This window comes from Tamandua tetradactyla, chromosome 18 (assembly GCF_023851605.1).
Source record: "Tamandua tetradactyla isolate mTamTet1 chromosome 18, mTamTet1.pri, whole genome shotgun sequence".
Lineage (NCBI taxonomy): Eukaryota > Metazoa > Chordata > Mammalia > Pilosa > Myrmecophagidae > Tamandua > Tamandua tetradactyla.
Window position 1 is genome coordinate 13840970 of NC_135344.1, and position 17604 is coordinate 13858573.

Sequence of the window (17604 nt, forward strand, 5' to 3'; positions counted from 1 at the left end):
AAAAGCAAATAAAGAGAAAATATAAATGTGCATTTGAAACAGGTAATTATTATTTAACAATGAAGCATCATAATTATATATGATTTAAACATATGCAATTTAAAAACCCAACGATTTACAAAATAGATGTATTAGAGAATGATTGTACATAGTTTCCATATTACAAATTTTTTCATATAATTTCCTGGAGATCTTGAAATTTAGTTCAATTGAATATAATGCTTATCTATGGATGATTAATACTAGTTGTGGAGGGAGTTCAGACTGCTAAATAAAAGCTGAAAACATCCTAAAATGTCAATCTCTGGCTGTTCTCGCAGATTCTTTTCTGATTCTTGCCCCCTGGTCTTCTTTTTGGAACACAGCTGAGAAGATTAGTAGGAATATGTTTGATAATTTAGTGGGCCCCACATTGCCTGATAGTGGGCTTTGAGTTGTACTTCGAGTCCCACGGCTGGTAAGATCGCTCCATTTTGTCTGTTTTCAGAACTTAGGTACAAATCAACCATTCACAGCTTACCTGACCTTGCTCACTTCCAATAATGTTTAAGAGAGGCCTGAGAACAGCCAGTGGGAAATTAAATGGGGAGAATAATATATTCTCAAAAGTCTAGTCTACAGCTAGATCGATTTTATTAGTCATGGTAACATTCAGTTGTTTATTGTTTGTCTTTTATATCTACAAAATACTCCATTACTCTTCCTCAATATCTCCTTCGACATCAATGCTTTCAAAATACACAATTATATTTAAAACATGTAAGAGCATCTTAAAATATTTTTGCCATTTTATGATACCAATCTGTGGTCCTTCTGCAATTTAAAAGTATACCAGCATTTCCAAACAATATGAGCATGACAAGTAAGTTCTCCGGGAACTCAGTATGTATTTCCATTTATTTAATTTGATATGTCCTCTGAATCGAATTGGTCACGCTGTAAGTATAATTTAGATATCTGCTATCATATCAAAATGGAAAGACTTTAATCATGCACACCAATTGCTGTCTCCTTCACTAAGTAGTCCCTTTACTGTTTCATTCAGAGGGTTGTAAAATATTGACAACTCTATAGGGGTGAGGGAGAAATGCATCTGACTTCCCTGTAGCATTTGAAAAAATTTTAAGACTTTGTGTAAATGCTTATTGTTATTTTTCTATTGGTATCAATGTACTTGTAAAATTGGGGAGCACAGTGCACTTTTTCAGACTTTATTTTTTAGAACAGTTTTAGATTTATGGAAAAATTATGCAGAAATTAGAGTTCCTCCCTACCCCCATCCCTATGCCTTGACCTCTCCAGAATCTCTCCCATTTTCAGTATCTTACATTGGGTGTCATACATTTGTTACAATTAATGAACAAATATTTTAATATTATCATTAACTGAAGTCTGTAGTTCACATTAGACCTTACTGTTTTTCTTTAGTACAGTTCTATAGGTCTTGAAAAAATGCATACTTGCAGGTATGTGCCATTATGGTGTCTGCAAAATAGTTTCACTGCCCTAAAGTTGTGTGTGTCACACACATCCCCCACCTCCTACACACCCCTCCCCAACACCCTCCTGGCCCTGAATCCCTGGCAACTATTGGTCTTTTATACTGTCTCTCTATTTTTGCCTTTTCCAGAATACTAAATAGTTAGAATCATATAGAATGTAACCTGTTCAGCCTGGCTTTCTCCACTTAGCAACATGAATTTAAGGTTCCTCCATGGGTTTTTGTAGTTGATAAGTCTTATAGATTAATAGAATAATATTCTATTATATCGATTTACCTCAGTTTATTTATCCATCCACCCACTGAAGGACATCTTGGTTGATTCCAATTTTTGGCCACTAAAAATAAAGTTGCTATAAACATTACAAACATCTGTGTGCAGATTTTCTTGTGTGGACTTAAATTTTCAAATCATTTGGATAAATACCTGTTCTAGTTTGCTAACTGCCAGAATGCAATATACTAGAAACAGAATGTCTTTTAAAAAGGGGAATTTAATAAGTTGCTAGTTTACAGTTCTAAGGCCGAGAAAATGTCCCAATTAAAACAAGTCTATAGAAATGTTCAATTTAAGGTATCCAGGGAAAGATACCTTGGTTCAAGTGGAAAGGCACATGGTGAACACAGTCAGGGTTTCTCTCTCATCTGGAAGGGCACATGGCGAACATGGCATCATCTGCTAGCTTTCTTTCCTGGCTTCCAGTTTCATACAGCTCCCCAGAAGGCATTTTCCTTCTTCATCTCCAAAGGTCGCTGGCTCATGGACTCTGCCTCATGATTCTGCAGCATTCTCTGCTCTCTCCGAATCTTTCTTTCTCCATAATGTTTCCTCTTTTATAGGACTCCAATCAACCAATCAAGACCCACCCAAATGGGTGGAGACATATCGTCACCTAATCCAGTTTAACAACTACTCTTGACTAAATCACAGCATCCAGGGAGATGATCTGATTACAGTTTCAAACATACAGTATTGAATAGGGATTATTCTGCCTTTATGAAATGGGATTTTAATTAAAATGTGGCTTTTCTAGGAGGCATACTTCCTTTCAACCAGTACAATACATAAAAGCACAGTTGCTGGGTCACACGTGGAGCTATATTTAACTCTATAAGAAACTGCCAGACTGTCTTCCAAAATGGCTGCATCATTATGCATTTCCCCCACCCCCAGCCTCCCCCACAGTGAATGAGAGTTCCTGGGGCTCCACATTCTCACCAGCATTTGCTGTTGTCAGTGCCTGGATTTTAGACATTCTAGTAGATTTTAGAGGTATTTTATTGTTTTAATTTGTGATTCCCAAATGATATGTGATGTTGAGTATCTTTTCAAATGTTTATTTTCCAACTGTCTATTTCTTTAGTAAGGTGTCCTTTCAGATCTTTTGCCCATTTTATACTTGGCTCAATCATTTTCTTATTGCTCCATTTTAAAAGTTCTTTTTACGTTTTAGATATAAGTCCCTTATTTGGTATGTATATTGTAAAAATTGTTTTCCCTGTCTGTAGCTTGTATTTTCATCCTCTTAAAAACGTCACAAAGAGCCCAAGTTTTGAAGTTCAAATTATTTTTTTTTTTCTTTTAAGGATCATATTTTGGTGTTCTATTTTAAAAATCTTTGCTGAATCCAAGGCCATTGGATTTGGTCTTGTTTATCTCCTAGGAGTTGTATAGTTTTGTGTTTACATTTAGGTCTATTAGGTATTTGGAGTTAATTTTGTGAAAGGTATAAGGTCTGTGTCCAGATTTGTTGTTTTGTTTTTGTTTTGCATGTGAATATACAGTTGTCCCGGTGCCATTTGTTGTAAAGACTGTCCTTTCTCCCTTGAATTGCCTTTGATTCTTTGTATATTGGGGAGCGGGGCGGGTAATCATCATTTCAAATATATACCCTAAGAAACCATTCTCTGGGTCACAGAAATTCAATTTCTAGGAATACATTTCAGAAAATAGAAATATATTTGGGCACATTCCACTTTAATGCATAATTCTATTGTAGGTCTCTAAATTAGAAATACTGTACCAAGAGTTTTGAACTTTCTTTATAAAGTATGGGGAGGGGGGAGGAGGAAGCGGGGGAAATTATGTTTAAGATTTGAAAATGGGCAGTGCTGAGCAGAGATAAGTTGCATGTAGGGTTAAGAGAACAAGCAAATTTCATACTGGGTTGCGTTCATTACTTTCTTCTTATAGTTTAAAAAAAAATGCAGATGGCTTTGAAGACGTACGTACCCCTTTGGCATTGGGATCATTTTCAGCAGCTTGAAGTCTCTGACATCTGTCTTTGTAGTTAGATTCTACCACTATTTCTTACTGAACTCTCAGGTAAAATTGCCCACCATGTGTTGATAAGATGTTAGATACTGATCTTAATTTTGTGGTGTTATTTTAGTTTTCTTTATTTTCAAAATCTGACTGTTACTACTATTTTCTGAAATATATTCCTAGAAACTGAATTTCTGTGACCCAGAGAATGGTTTCTAAGGGCATACATTTGAAATGATGATTACCAAAGTACATTTTTATGTGTACTTTTAAAAGTTTGTCATGAAAACTGTAATACAAAGAGATGAGGGTGTAAAATATGTACACATTTTAAAAACATAAAAACAAAGCAAGCATCCACGTTATCACTACACTGGTTAAGAAATAAAATATTGACAGTGCCTTGGAAAATACCCCCCCACACACATAATTTTATGAATATGATGATATTTAAGAGCAACTTTTGACTTAATTTCTGTTTGACCTTGGGCAAGTTACTTACCTTCTCTGTGCCTCGGTTTTATGGTTTATGAAGACAGAGATAATAAGATCTACTTCACAGATCTATGCAGTTGCCCTAAGAAAAAACATGACCTATAATTAACACTCCATAAGTGTTCATTTAAAAAACTTCTCATTGCACATGTATTGACTTTATCATTACATTGGGACAAGTTGTGAAACAAATCCATTAACAGTTAGGATGATATAAAACAGACTAGGATCTTCTTTGGTTATTGGTTCAAAAAGATTTTTAAAACAGGTAGCTTCATTAATATGTGACACATCAGCATTGCTAATTGAAAAATACAAAGGCATACAAGCTGCCTCGGATATGTGTTTTAAGTGAAAATGTAAGCTACAGAAGATTACGTATTTAAAAAATTAAATTAGTAATATTTAAAATACCTTGGTAAATTCTGTCTTTACTTTTATTTAACTTCTCTTCTTGGAAAGGGTATTACTTTGAAGGCTGTAAAAACTGTCCCCAATATAGTAATTCTTCTCTTATTGGGCACTTCAAATACGTCAAAATAAGTAATTCAAAATTTTGCTACATCTTTAACAAGAATCTTGATGAAAATTGTTCTTGGCCAGATGCTTAAAGCATTTTAAGTCTTTATTCTAGAGTAATGGTTATCTCAGTCTTAGTTGAAAATCTGTTTTATTTGATCGATTGCAACAATTCAAATATTTTGTGTAATAACAAAAATGAATTGCTAAAGGATCCAAATCTAGTTTTAAAAAATATATGTCAGTGGCACGATGGTGGCTCAGTGGCAAAATTCTCACCGGCTATGCGGGGACTGGGTGCCTGCCCATAAAAAAAAATACATGTAAAAATACAGTTACATTTTTTTCAGTATTTCCCTTTCAGGTCTTAATTTCTGTTTATGGGAAGGCCTCCAGTTTCCTGATGAGTTTCCCCTAAGGCTTCTTCGTGAAAAGTATGCACTCAGTGGTCCTGCTACGGAAAACATGCAGTGTACTGGAATCGTTTTTACACGTACCAGACTGCACTGTCCATTAACTGAGATCACCCAAGTAAAAAGACTTAAGATAATTCACACACAGTGAGCCCTGTATTTGTAATGTTACCATCGATTCTTTTTTAATTTTTTTTTTTTTTAAGATGTGAGAACTCTGCCCCCATAGCCCGGCAGCTTAATACATAAAGAGCTGATAAGTGCAGACAAGGAGAGGCAATATGGAGGTGTGCTTGCCATCTTGCAGTTAAAGAAAGAAAAGCCCCGATGCTCTACTCAGGAGAAAAGATGAAAGACAATCTGCCAGCTACAAAGTGGAGAGAGGAATCTTAGCTTGGCTCAAGGTTCTCACCTGGCCAGCTCTGGAACTCCATAAACTGATTTACGTAATTCCCCTATTTACAGGTGTTTCCTCATTCCCGCCACTTCCCTAGCAGAAGGGAGAAGAAAGATTTTATTCCTCTCAGCATAATTACACGTCTTCTCGCAATAATGCTAATGCTGTTTCCAACTCTTCTTAAAATACTGAAGACTGATAAAGGCATTTGAAGAGGGGAAGTCTACTTAAATCAGATCTGCTGAGACTAAATGATGGGGCATAATCAGCGTTCCTGCTAATTCCTGCGTGTTTCTAATATTTTTATTTTAAAGGAGCTTACAACTACAGGCGAATGCAGATCCTTGAAGGGCAATAAGAAAAAGATTTCTGTTTGTCCCGGACTCAAACAAAGTAATGTAAGAAGCTGTACCCCTTACACACAGGTTTGCATACACAGAACTGTTCTAACATACATGAAGGCGGGATTTAACTCAAATAGCGGAGCAGGAACAATGAACCCAAAATACCAAATGCCTAGAAATAGAATGATTCAAACCACAATTATCAATCGTACTTTCTACACACAATTTTTATTTTTATTTTTGTAAGACAAAAAGTTAAGTAACCGTGAGTACTCCTGGAAGTTATGTCACAGAAAACAGGCATTGTAATAGATGCAGGTCTGTGCAGATCTGCACCAAAAGAGTTCACTTTTTTTAGGTTGAAACACAGCCGTTGGCTGAAAAACTCTTGTCAAGGAAATAACTTAGTAGTAACAATTACCTTCTAAAAAAGATTGCAGTGCATGTTTCTTTTTTTCTTTTTTTTTTTTGCATAAGAAAGGTATTCGAATCCTTTGGATTTTAAAGCTTTTAAGAAATGCACTTATTATTAAAGAAATCCTTATTGGATTTTAAATAAAGCACAACAGCTTTTGAGGTTGCGCAGCTGACAGGACTAAGTGGAGGAGGTAGGCAAATTGTCAGCAGATAATTGAATGACAGTGCTGAAAGTGGCAGAGGGGAGGAGTGCTCAGCGAATACAGCTCTATCCAGTGTGTGTTGGGGGAGATGGGGGTGGTGAGCTGAGTTCTGGAAGGGGTGGTGGGTAATGAAGGGGAGACCCCGTGGGGTAGCAGAGCAGAGAAGGGGCTTCAGAGAGCTACATGTCTTTGGAGAAAAAAGCCAAAGGAGGCACATCCAGGGAAGTTTCTGGAAATGGACAGGGGCCAGGTCAGTAGGAAAGAAGATGTTAGCTTTATATGCTACTTTTCCTCCTTTTTTTTTTTTTTTTTTGGTGTTATACTTGTAAAATTTCATTTGTATTTGAGAAAGCCATAAACATCCTCTATCCTTCAGCACTAATTAGACCAAAATCCCTGCTCTCCCCATACAGTTGTTCACTGATGTGTTTGCACTGTAATTGTTTTTTCCTAGGTTTTAACTCCTGACATTTAATGACAGGTGCGAAAAGCAGCCTGTGAAGCATGAATGTCATGGAAAAGGAAAAACAGCATTAGTACCTTCAGTAAGGAGGTTATTTGGAGACTAGATGCACTTTATTCTTTGAATTTTAATAGATGTGAGTGAGGATGTTTGAGCTTCAGGTGAGAATGAGATCATTCTGAAAAAAAAAATGGTACTGATTTTCAGAGGGTGGTGACTCATCGAGATTCACGAAGGCAGTTTTTCTCATAGGGTGATGACAGCTTAAAATTAAAGCTATTATTTTTGTTTTTGAAATTTTTTTTAACTAGATGCATATCCAGCCTATTAATTATGCATTCAATGTGTTGTGCAAAAGGAGTTAAGGGATAAGGATTAATGGACCAAGACAATTATGGTTATAAATAAAAATATCCTCATAAATTGCTTCATAACTTTGTACCAATTTTAATGTAATGTTTTTACTATAAATGACTTGTTCCCCAGAAACAATTACAGCTCAAAAGTAAGCAAACATCAATACAATGTGACCATAGCCAGAAATACTCAAATATGTTCTGGCATATATTGAGCAAATGTCAGTGGTGGTGGGATGTCTCTCTTGTGGACCTGTTGGGCTGTCATCAGAGCCCAGCCCTCCTGTATTTGATATCCCCATACTCAACAACTCCCACTGAATTGCTGGGAGATATGAGACGCCCTCGGGCTGGCCACTCACCCTGCTGGTGCCATCTGGTGTCAATCAGCTGGGCACTAGCCACATGTGACCATCAAGTACTTGAAATGGGGTCAGTTCAAATGGAAATATAAGTGTCAAGTTCACACCAGATTTCACAGGCTTCTTAAAAAAATTTTTAAAAAATGTAAAAACTCAATGTTTATGTTAATTACACATTAAGATGGAAGCATCTTGGAAGTATTGGGTTAAGCAAACTATAATATTAAAGTTAATTTCACCTGTTTCTTTTTACTATTTTTAATATGTCTACTAAAAACTACAAAATTTTCACATGACACACATTTGTGGCTTCTAATTTATCTCTATCAGCACTGATCTAGAAAATTTCAGTTAGATTACTAAATAATATGTGTTGTATTTTTCCTTCATATTTTAAGTAACGTTATACATTTACTAAATTTCATGATCTCTATTTTCCTCTTAGTTCATACTGTCTTAGTGATTTTTTTCCTCTCTTAACCAAGTTAATTCTTCTAAGAGTTTTTGAAGAAATCCTTCCTGTTATAAAAGTTTGAGGATTGTATTATTGAGAATATCTTTGTTTTACCCTTTCATTCAAATAAATAGTGTATGGGTATAAAATTCTATATTCAAAGCTCTAGTTATTTTCCTTCACAGTATTTTTCCATTGTTCTTCTTATGCCTGATTTGCCATGAAGATATTTAGTTAGAAAGCTAGCTCCTTTTTTTAGAGGTACATTGCCCACTTTTGGAGGCTGGGAATCTGAAATCAAGATGTCATCAAGGTCATGTTCCCTCCAAAGGCCCTAGAGAGACTCCTTCCTTGCCTCTTCCAGCCCTTGGTGGGCCCAGGCATTCCCAGGCTTGTGGTAGCATACTGACAATTCCCACCTCTTCTTTCTCTGCATCCTCTTCTCTTCTTGCAAAGACACCAGGTGTTAAATTTAGGAGATAATTTCATCTCAAGATCCCTAACTTATTACATATGTAATTAGTAATTAAGGTTTCTAAACGAAGTTTCATTCTTCCTAATAGGGTCACATTCTGAGGTTCTGGGAAGACTTGAAGTTTTGGTGGACACTTTTCAACCCCTGTAACTGTGTTTAATTTTGATGAGGCCCCATTTATCAATTTTTCCTTTAATGGATTGTGCTTTAATGTCAAATCTAAAGACTATTTGCCTAACTCCTAAATGTTGAATATGTCATATTTTTTTCTAAAAGTTTTATAGTTGTATATTTTAGGTGTAAGTCTATGATACATTTTCAATTAACTTTTGTAAAATGCAAGACTCGGGTGGAGCTTCATTTTTTTACCCATGGATGTCCAGCTGCTCCAGCTGCTCCTGTGAATCCATTGCATTGCTTTTGAAACTTTTGTCAAAAAGTAGCTGAGGGTGGGCCGCAGTGGGTCAGCAGACAGGGTTCTTGCCTGCCCTGCTGGAGACCCGGGTTCGATACCCAGTGCCTACCCATGCAAAAAAAAAAAAAAAAAAAAAAAAAATTAGGGCGGGCCACGGTGGCTCAGCAGGCAGGAATGCTTGCCTGCAATGCCAGAGGACCCGGGTTCGATTCCCGGTGCCTGCCCATGTTAAAAAAAAAAAAAAAGTGAGCATATTTTATGTAAGTCTATTTTTAGGTCCTATTCCATTGATCTGTTTTCCTATCCTTCTACCAATACCTTACTGTCTGTGGTTACACAGTAAATCTTAATATTTCACTTAATTCTTTCTTGTCAAGATTGTTTTAGTCATTCTAGGGTTCAAGCTTTTTCTATAAATTTTAGAATAAGCTTATCTCTATCTATAAGAAATTTTGCTGGGATTTTTATAGGAATAGCACAACCTAAAGACCTATTTGGGATCTTTAACATTTCTATGATATTGAGTCTTCCAGTCCATGAACATGATATGTCTCTGTTTCTTTGGTCTTTGATTTCATTCCTGAGCATTTGGTATTTTTCAGCATACAGATCTACAGCATATAGGTCTTATAAATTTATAGCTCAGTATTTCATTGTCTTTGGAGCAACTGCAACTATTATTCTGGTATTAATTTGATTCCCCATGTTCACTGTTATTAAATAAAAATGTGATTGATTTTCATGGTTAATTTTGTATTGTGCAACCTTATTAAACACACTTATTAGTTGCAGGAGTTGTTTTTCGTTTGTTTGTTTTTGTTTGTAGACTCCTGGGATTTTCTACATAGAAAATCATGTCATCTAAAAGTCAGGAGAGTTTTATTTTCCCTCCTCTCCAATCTGTATGTCTTTATTTCTTTTTCCTGTCATGTTGCAGTCAGTGGCTAGAACTACCAGCACTACCTTAAACAAGGATGTTGAGAGTGGACATCATTGCTGTGTTTACAATTTTAGAGGGAAAGCACCCATTCTTTTTACCATTAAATGTAATGGTAGGTGAAGCTTTTTGTGGATGCTCTTTATCAAATTGAGATACTTCCCTTTTCTCCTAATTTACGAGCATTCTTATCATGACTGGTGTGAGATATTGTCAGATGTTTCATTCTGTATCAATTGATATATCATTTGAATTTTCCTCTTTAGCCTATCGATCTGGTAGGGTTATGTTGATAGATCTTTTAAGTGTTGAACTAACCTTTTGTACCTGGGATAAATCCCACATGGTCATAGGATTATTTTTATATACTGTTTTATTTGCTGAAGTTTTGTTGAGGAATTTTATACCTAAGTTCATGAAAGATGTAGTCATTAGTTTTTCTTTTTTGCATTGCCATTTTCTGAATTTGTTATTGGAGTAATAACCTTATAAACTGAGTTGGCAAAGGTTCTCTTTTATTTTCTGGAAGATACTGATTAAAGTTGGTATTAATTTTCTTTAAACATTCAGCAGAATTCTTTATCAACCACCATTTGTTTAGAATCTCGATAACTCAGCAACAGGATAATCAACAGCTAAATAATACAGAATTTATTTTTCCATTTCTGAAACCTCTCCAACAATTCCCTATTTTCCTCTTCTGATTTGACTTCATAAAACGTTTTACTCGCATTGTTTCAAGAGACTTTAATATCAAGTTCTTAAGAGTACCTAGAAAAAAAATGAAAAGTTAGAAATGGATAATAAATTAAAGCTGAATCATCTCAGCAGAGTACATGAAACTCTATATTAACACGCTCCCACAAACCCCTCAATGATAATTACTGGAAAAATACTTTTATTCCCTCTGTAAATCCAGTAAACTAGAGTACTTTGTTGTTAGCCCTGCCCTTGGTGTGGGAGCCAAGTTTCTTGCTTATTCTCCTCTGGTGCTCTCTCCATTCCCTTACATGATTTTGTTCCTGCAAATCTTTTTTCAATAGTTAGATAAAATGGATTGGGCCAAGGTCCCAGAACCAGACAATATCTCTGCCTGAACTTGCAACTTCAGCTTAAGCTGTTCCAATTGGCCCTTTCCTGCCTTTTGAGTCTCCATTCGCAGTGATTAATTTTTAACCTTTTATCTTCTTAAGGAGAGAATTTTGTAGTGGTCAGAAATTTTCATATTGACCTTAAAATCTCTCTCTGATTTAATTTGTGCTCTTAAATTTTATATGTTGTCATGTGGATATTTCCAGTTTGGTTTTCTCATAACCCTCACTAAGGTTTGGTGTATGCAGATCATGCATTCCAGAACTTGGAGCCAAGCATTCCCCCCATCTTCTCACTTGAAGTAGGAGGGGTTCTGAAACGTACTAAAAGGAGACAAGAATTAATAGCCAGTTAGAAAATGCTGGTCAGGAAAATCTCAAAGACAAATACTCTCAAAAAATTTTAATACCACAACTTAAATTCTGTTCTGAACCCCAAGACAGTGCTCTTTATGGCAATACACACACCTGTTCAAACTTGCCATAGTATTTTTGCCATTATCTAAATGTTTTAGAATTTTTTCTAAGGTTTTCAAAGGTTTATTGTTCTAGGGGATGTGGATTTACAAAGATGACCATTTTGCTTAGGTGATTTCTCTAGAAACACTTTGCAAGCACTCTTTCCATAAAGCAGCTGAGAATTTTAAATAAAGAAAAATTCTTGAGCCACCAATTCTTTGTCACAACTAGTTTGACTTATGAGGACCCACCTATAAATAGCCATCTCCATGCATATACTCTTTTCCTAACACATTACATGTACATAAACCCAAAACTCCCACAGTCAGTGCACACACAATACCTAAACTTAACATGCAAACTATCCTAAATTCCAACATACATACCAATAGTGCACCCGAGCCCAACACACAAGCTTACAGATCACAGTCAGTATCAACATACTAACGTTATGATCACAACGCATGCACCATTAAAACACACCCATATCAATCTTCCCACAAATCACACTTCCTCTCCCTAATTTGCCCAACTCTACTTCAAACTACTTTTGACCCCCACTCTCTCTACACTCATTACATTCCCTGCACCACTCTCACCCACCCCTTTTCCTGATCTCTCCCACCCAACCACCCATACATACCTCAACCCATTACTAACATAAGATATAACCACATGCATATGCATAATATTTAGTGCATGACTAATAACTTACAAACTTCAAGCATGATCCTTCAAGGGTATTGTAGAATACATCAGCCTGTTGCTTCTCAGAAAGATTGCTAGGAAAATATCTGGATTCCCATTAAAAGTATAATGAAAAAAAAACAGTGTAGCCATTGAAAATATCTGGGGAAAACTTCTGCTACCCAGAAAGGTCCACAGGTTAAGATTGCAATTTGCCAATGTATTATTTCCTAGAGAATCATAAATTCTTACCTGCCACACTCGTCATTGTACCATCTACATCTCATTCCCCACACATGTGTCATAGGGTGACTGTACAGTGTGGATATTTTCAAGGCTGACAGGTGAAACTTTATAGATATACCTTGACAACAGGCACAACCCAGGAGTTGTCAGGGAAATTGTGATCCCTCTTCTTACACACAACCTATAGATACTCTGCTTCCCCACTTTCCGTTCTCTGTTGAGCCATCTCTGATCTGGATCCTGCCCCCTGTACCCTGTGAAAAGTACTTTCATGATGCTCACCAAAGGCCTCCATGAGGCAAAAATGCAATGAACTCATTTCTCAACTTCATGACTTCAAGTTGAATACAATAGCCATGAAATACTCATTTATCTTTATTTCACTACACCCCATTTTCCTGCTTTTCTCCCTCTTCTCTGGCTCTTTCTCCCAAGGCTAATCCTTCTCTACTTTATGTACTGGAGTGTGCTTATGCATTGTTCTTGGACTCTGTCTTTGCTTTCTCAGTGTATTGGTTACCACTGTCATCTCATTCACTTTTGGGGGTTATGCATGACCCCTCTAACACCAGTAAGTAATACATTTACGTTTTTAGCTCCAAAAGTAATACGTTTCTGTTTCAGCTGAGTTCCAGTTGTGTGTGTCCACTTTAATTTGGATGCCTCACAGGCAACACAAGTTTAATATGGCAAAACTAAACTCTTTCCCTTTCTTCCCACAACTCAACTCAACACCTGTTCCATTCCTAGGATTCTCCATCCCAGGAACACGAGCTTGATGTATACATGACAACATTCCCCTTAACTCTCTTTTTCCATAAATAATCTCTCATCAAATCCTGCACATGTGACCTCATTAGTGCATCGCAAATGCATTCCTTTCTTCCCGCCTGTACTGCTATTCTCATTATCTGAGCTTCAGACACCTCTACTACAGATGAGTGAATGAAACTCTCCTTTACCTATTCCCATCCTGTGTACCTTCATGGAATTAGCCACGTCATTGCCAAAGAAGTTGTTTTAAAAGGCAGATCAGCTCATATCTTTACCCTGATCAAAACCTTTTTACCTGATCAAAACAGGGTCCCCTGTACTATGCAGACAACATTAAAAACACTTTAGGCTCATACATGATCTGGCACATGTTCATCAACATAATTCTCAATCTTTATTTGCTGGCAAATCCCTGTTCAACACACCAGCTTTGATTCCACTCCCTAACAACATCCTTTTCCACACGCGGCCCTTCGCACATGCTGTACCTTTTAAATGTGTTCCCTTCTCTCTCCTTAATCACCTTAATCCTTTTTAGGCTGCAGGTCCCAGATTCCCTTTATATTCCTGGGTCTGGATTAGTTCCCCCACTTAATTTTTTTCTCATAATTCCATGTAATTTCCCTCTGCTGCATCTATCACAATTGTAATTACATAGTTATTGCGGTGATATTGTTGAATGTCTACCTTTCTCTATTAAATTGGTATTGCATATCTATTTTTTCACCATTGTATTGTAAACATCTACCACATAGAAAGCCTTAAGTAAATTTTTTTTGAAAAAGTGAGAATAGCAATTATTGCATGTCAACAGATTACTAAATAAGCTGAACTCAAAGTGTATAACAGAAACATTCTCATTTAGTTTCCCACTAAATCTCTAAAATTGTTCTGTTGGATTTTTATTTCTGTCCTCGATAACATCTCAGGCATACCGCACAGTTGTTTGCTTTGCTTTTTTTTTTCCATTCTCATGTGATAAAAAGTCCTCAAACCAATAAAAACTCAAGCCAAGACTAAATACATAATTCCATGCTTAATTCAATTTAAAACTTAAGATTTCTCTCTTCCACCAACCGGGTCTTTGTCAGGTTTGGAAGCCTGCAGTGGGAGAGGGGTTCAAGGGCAGTTTAGTCTCCTTATTTGGATTCACATTCTGCTCTAATTCCTTCTGATTTGTTTGATTCCTCTAGGTCAGGTCACAGGAGGAAGGGACTAGAAAAAGGGACAAGGACTTAAGCTGTTGCTTCAGTTACGGCCTGACATGGGTGCTAGTTGGCTGGTGTCACCATCCTTTGGGCTCTTCCTCTCCTGGTGGCTTTGGGTTCCCTGGAAGTACACTGCTGGGAGCCTCTGATTCCAGTTCCCAGACCCTGGCAATGCCTTGACTGTGTGGGCTCTCAGGGGTCCCTCTTAGCCTCTGGGATTGCAGGAACTCCATCACTCTGCTGGCTCTCCCTGAGACCGGCCGGGTGTCCCTGATACCCACAGCTGGGCTGTGCTGGGAACAGGGCCACTGATGCCAGGGCAGCTCCCTTTAACCTCTCCAACCAGGGCTGCAGAAGCAGCAACTGCCACTTGCCCTTGAACTCTTCAGCGGCTCCTCAGACTCGAGTCCTTTTGTTTGCCAAACTTTAGGAGCCTCATCTGAAGCTCTCCCTGTGACTCTTTAAATGCCTTATTTTGGCTTCGGGGAATGGGAAATGGAATCTCCCTTTCCTCAGTACAGGAAGGAGGGCATGTACAACAAAGAAACTCTGTTCCAAATAGTCCTCTTTTTCCTGGTCTCTTCTACTGCCAACATAGAAGAGAAATGAAAGATGTCTTAGTGTGTTCTGTATAAGTGGGGTATCCCCTCCTTTAAAGATGTGGGTGTACTTGGCAGATATATATATATTTTTCTGGTTGGGAGTTCCCTTTGAAACCGAGATGGAAAGATCTGTGTTTTAACATCTTCTTGCATTAATCTCCCAAGGCTGAGCCATCAGATTAAAAAGGAAACTGGATGATTTAGAATTAATTAGGAAAGGCCATCTGGAGAGGTTCAATTTTTGAACATATCTTATGGGTGATAAGAAAGAACTGAAGGGCAGTTTAATGCCCCTAATTTAAGAAATCTTAAAGACTTAAGCAATTTTGTTAAAAATTTTTGGCAATATCTAGTGAAACACTTCTGTTTTTCTCCATAAGCCCTGGAAAATTTCACAAGGAGGCATTGCATCACTGACTGTAATTGCAAAATACCACTACATATAATAATAACTGGATACTTATTTGTACTGATGGATACAAATATCCATCAATAAGAGGGTGAGTAAGCTAATTATTCATCCATACAATAGGAGAGAAATAGTGCATAGCAATTAAAATGAGTGATTTGTATATGCTTTAGTGCAGACAAATTATTTTAAAAAATACAGTTAATTTGAGTTAAAAATGAACGTTTCAGATAACAACATAAGCATTGTTTAAAAAGCTATAAAATACTAATGGAAAATTTCTATTTATGCAATGTCTAAAAAAGCCAAATTGATAATATCGTTTGTGGATATGTATGTAAGTAATGAAAGTATTTTGAAAAAATACCAGAAAGGAGTTCTATATACTTCTTAATATTGCTGTCTCTAGAGAAGAAAAGCAGGCAACTGGAAAAGAAGAGTAAGTTTGGAGCTTTAATTTTATGTATAAGATTTTCTTTCTTAAAAAGATAGGATCGCGTCTCGGCCTTTTGGCTAAGATCAAGTGTAGTATCTGTTCTTATCAGTTTAATATCTGATACGTCCTCTATCCAAGGACAATATATTAAATGGATTTTTGGAATTGGGAGATGGAATAGGAGCTTGCTCTGTCCACTCCACGCGTCGACCTAGTATTGCAGTACTTCCAGGAATGGTGCACCCACCACGGGGGCGGGGGGGGGGGGGGGGATAAAAAAGAAAAAGATAGGTAGGAAATATGTTTAAAATGTAATATGTATTAAAACCAACTGGGAGTTGCAGTAGTCTTCATTTTATTCTCTGTATCTTTCTGTCTGTTTGAAATTATGGTCTATTGAAAATTACCTTAAACTTATTGTACATTCTTTTATATTTGAGAGGATTCCACTGACACTCTAAATGTTTCATACAATAGCGTGCTCTATAAAGAAACTTTACTGCTTTTCTTCCTTTCTCCTTTATCTTTAATTTACATAATATATATGCTAACATCACTTGCCCTGGAAGGAATTTGTATCTATATACTGACAAAACATTCAAGTGAAAAGTTCAAGACGTTAGTCACTCGTAGGAATTTACATAAACGTCAAGTATCTGGCTATTGGAAACTGTTCAGATGACTGAATTTTTCCATTTTTATTTATCAGAATCAACTACTACAAAAAGTGATATATTTGAGCGTGAGAAACTTTTCTAATTTATCTCAAATTTATCAAATTTATCACTCTGTAGTAGTTAATTGTGTGTTTATATATGTCTGTCTGTGTACATGTGTATTTACATAGCTATATTTATGAGCATGCATGGGAGAAAGACATTTATAGTTATTATGAACTATTTCATAAGTAAAAGTAATTCTAAAAATAAGAATTGACATATTCTTAAAAGTTGTAGTTACAATTATTTTTACTTATGAAATAGTTTATTATTAATGTCTTTCTTTCTCTAATCCACACACACAGGTATATGGGTTTGTAAATACACACACACACAGACACAGAGGTGACAGCTAATAAGACTTTTAATAATAAAATTATAAGTTCAAAACAACTTCATTCCCATTTTGTATATATGACACTTTTAATCTTAAAGACTTCCTAAAAATAACTCTTTTTTTCTTGAACATTAGTCTCCTAGCTAAAATCTGCTTATTTTGCTTATTTATTTAGTGGTGTGGCACTGACAGTTTTTACAGGGTAAGGCCTAGTCACTTTTGCTATAGCAAATGATTTAATTTTGAGTCAAAGTGTTAAAAATAGGAAAGTAAGGAAAAATTCAGTGATAGCTGAAGGGAGAGGCAGAATTACAGACGGTTTAATTTCTTGTTTTTGCTCACTTACGTGTTTATGGATGATGTTGACCTGAATATGTTTAAACACTGTAAGAAAGAACCCATATAACATGAGAATAACTCATTTCTCTTTTGGAGAATCCGAGGCCTCATAGGATTGAGGACACATAGAGGGAAATACCTAGCCTTGAAGGAACACTTTTCATTTGAGAGTGCAGGAAAGATTATGATTTTGAGGACAGATACTTATAACATCGCAGATAAGTGAAGAGTAGGGTGCAATTAAATCATTTTTTTTACTCTTTACGATTTCATTTCCTTC

The 17604-nt window shown here is 36.4% G+C and overlaps 1 non-coding gene across 1 annotated transcript; it reads left to right on the plus strand.

Annotated features, from left to right (window-relative positions):
- The first annotated feature begins 15986 nt into the window (after positions 1-15986).
- LOC143662856 (U2 spliceosomal RNA) lies at positions 15987-16177 on the plus strand. Its single transcript, XR_013165624.1, has one exon. It is a non-coding gene; the product is annotated as a U2 spliceosomal RNA (small nuclear RNA).
- Positions 16178-17604: the final 1427 nt, after the last annotated feature.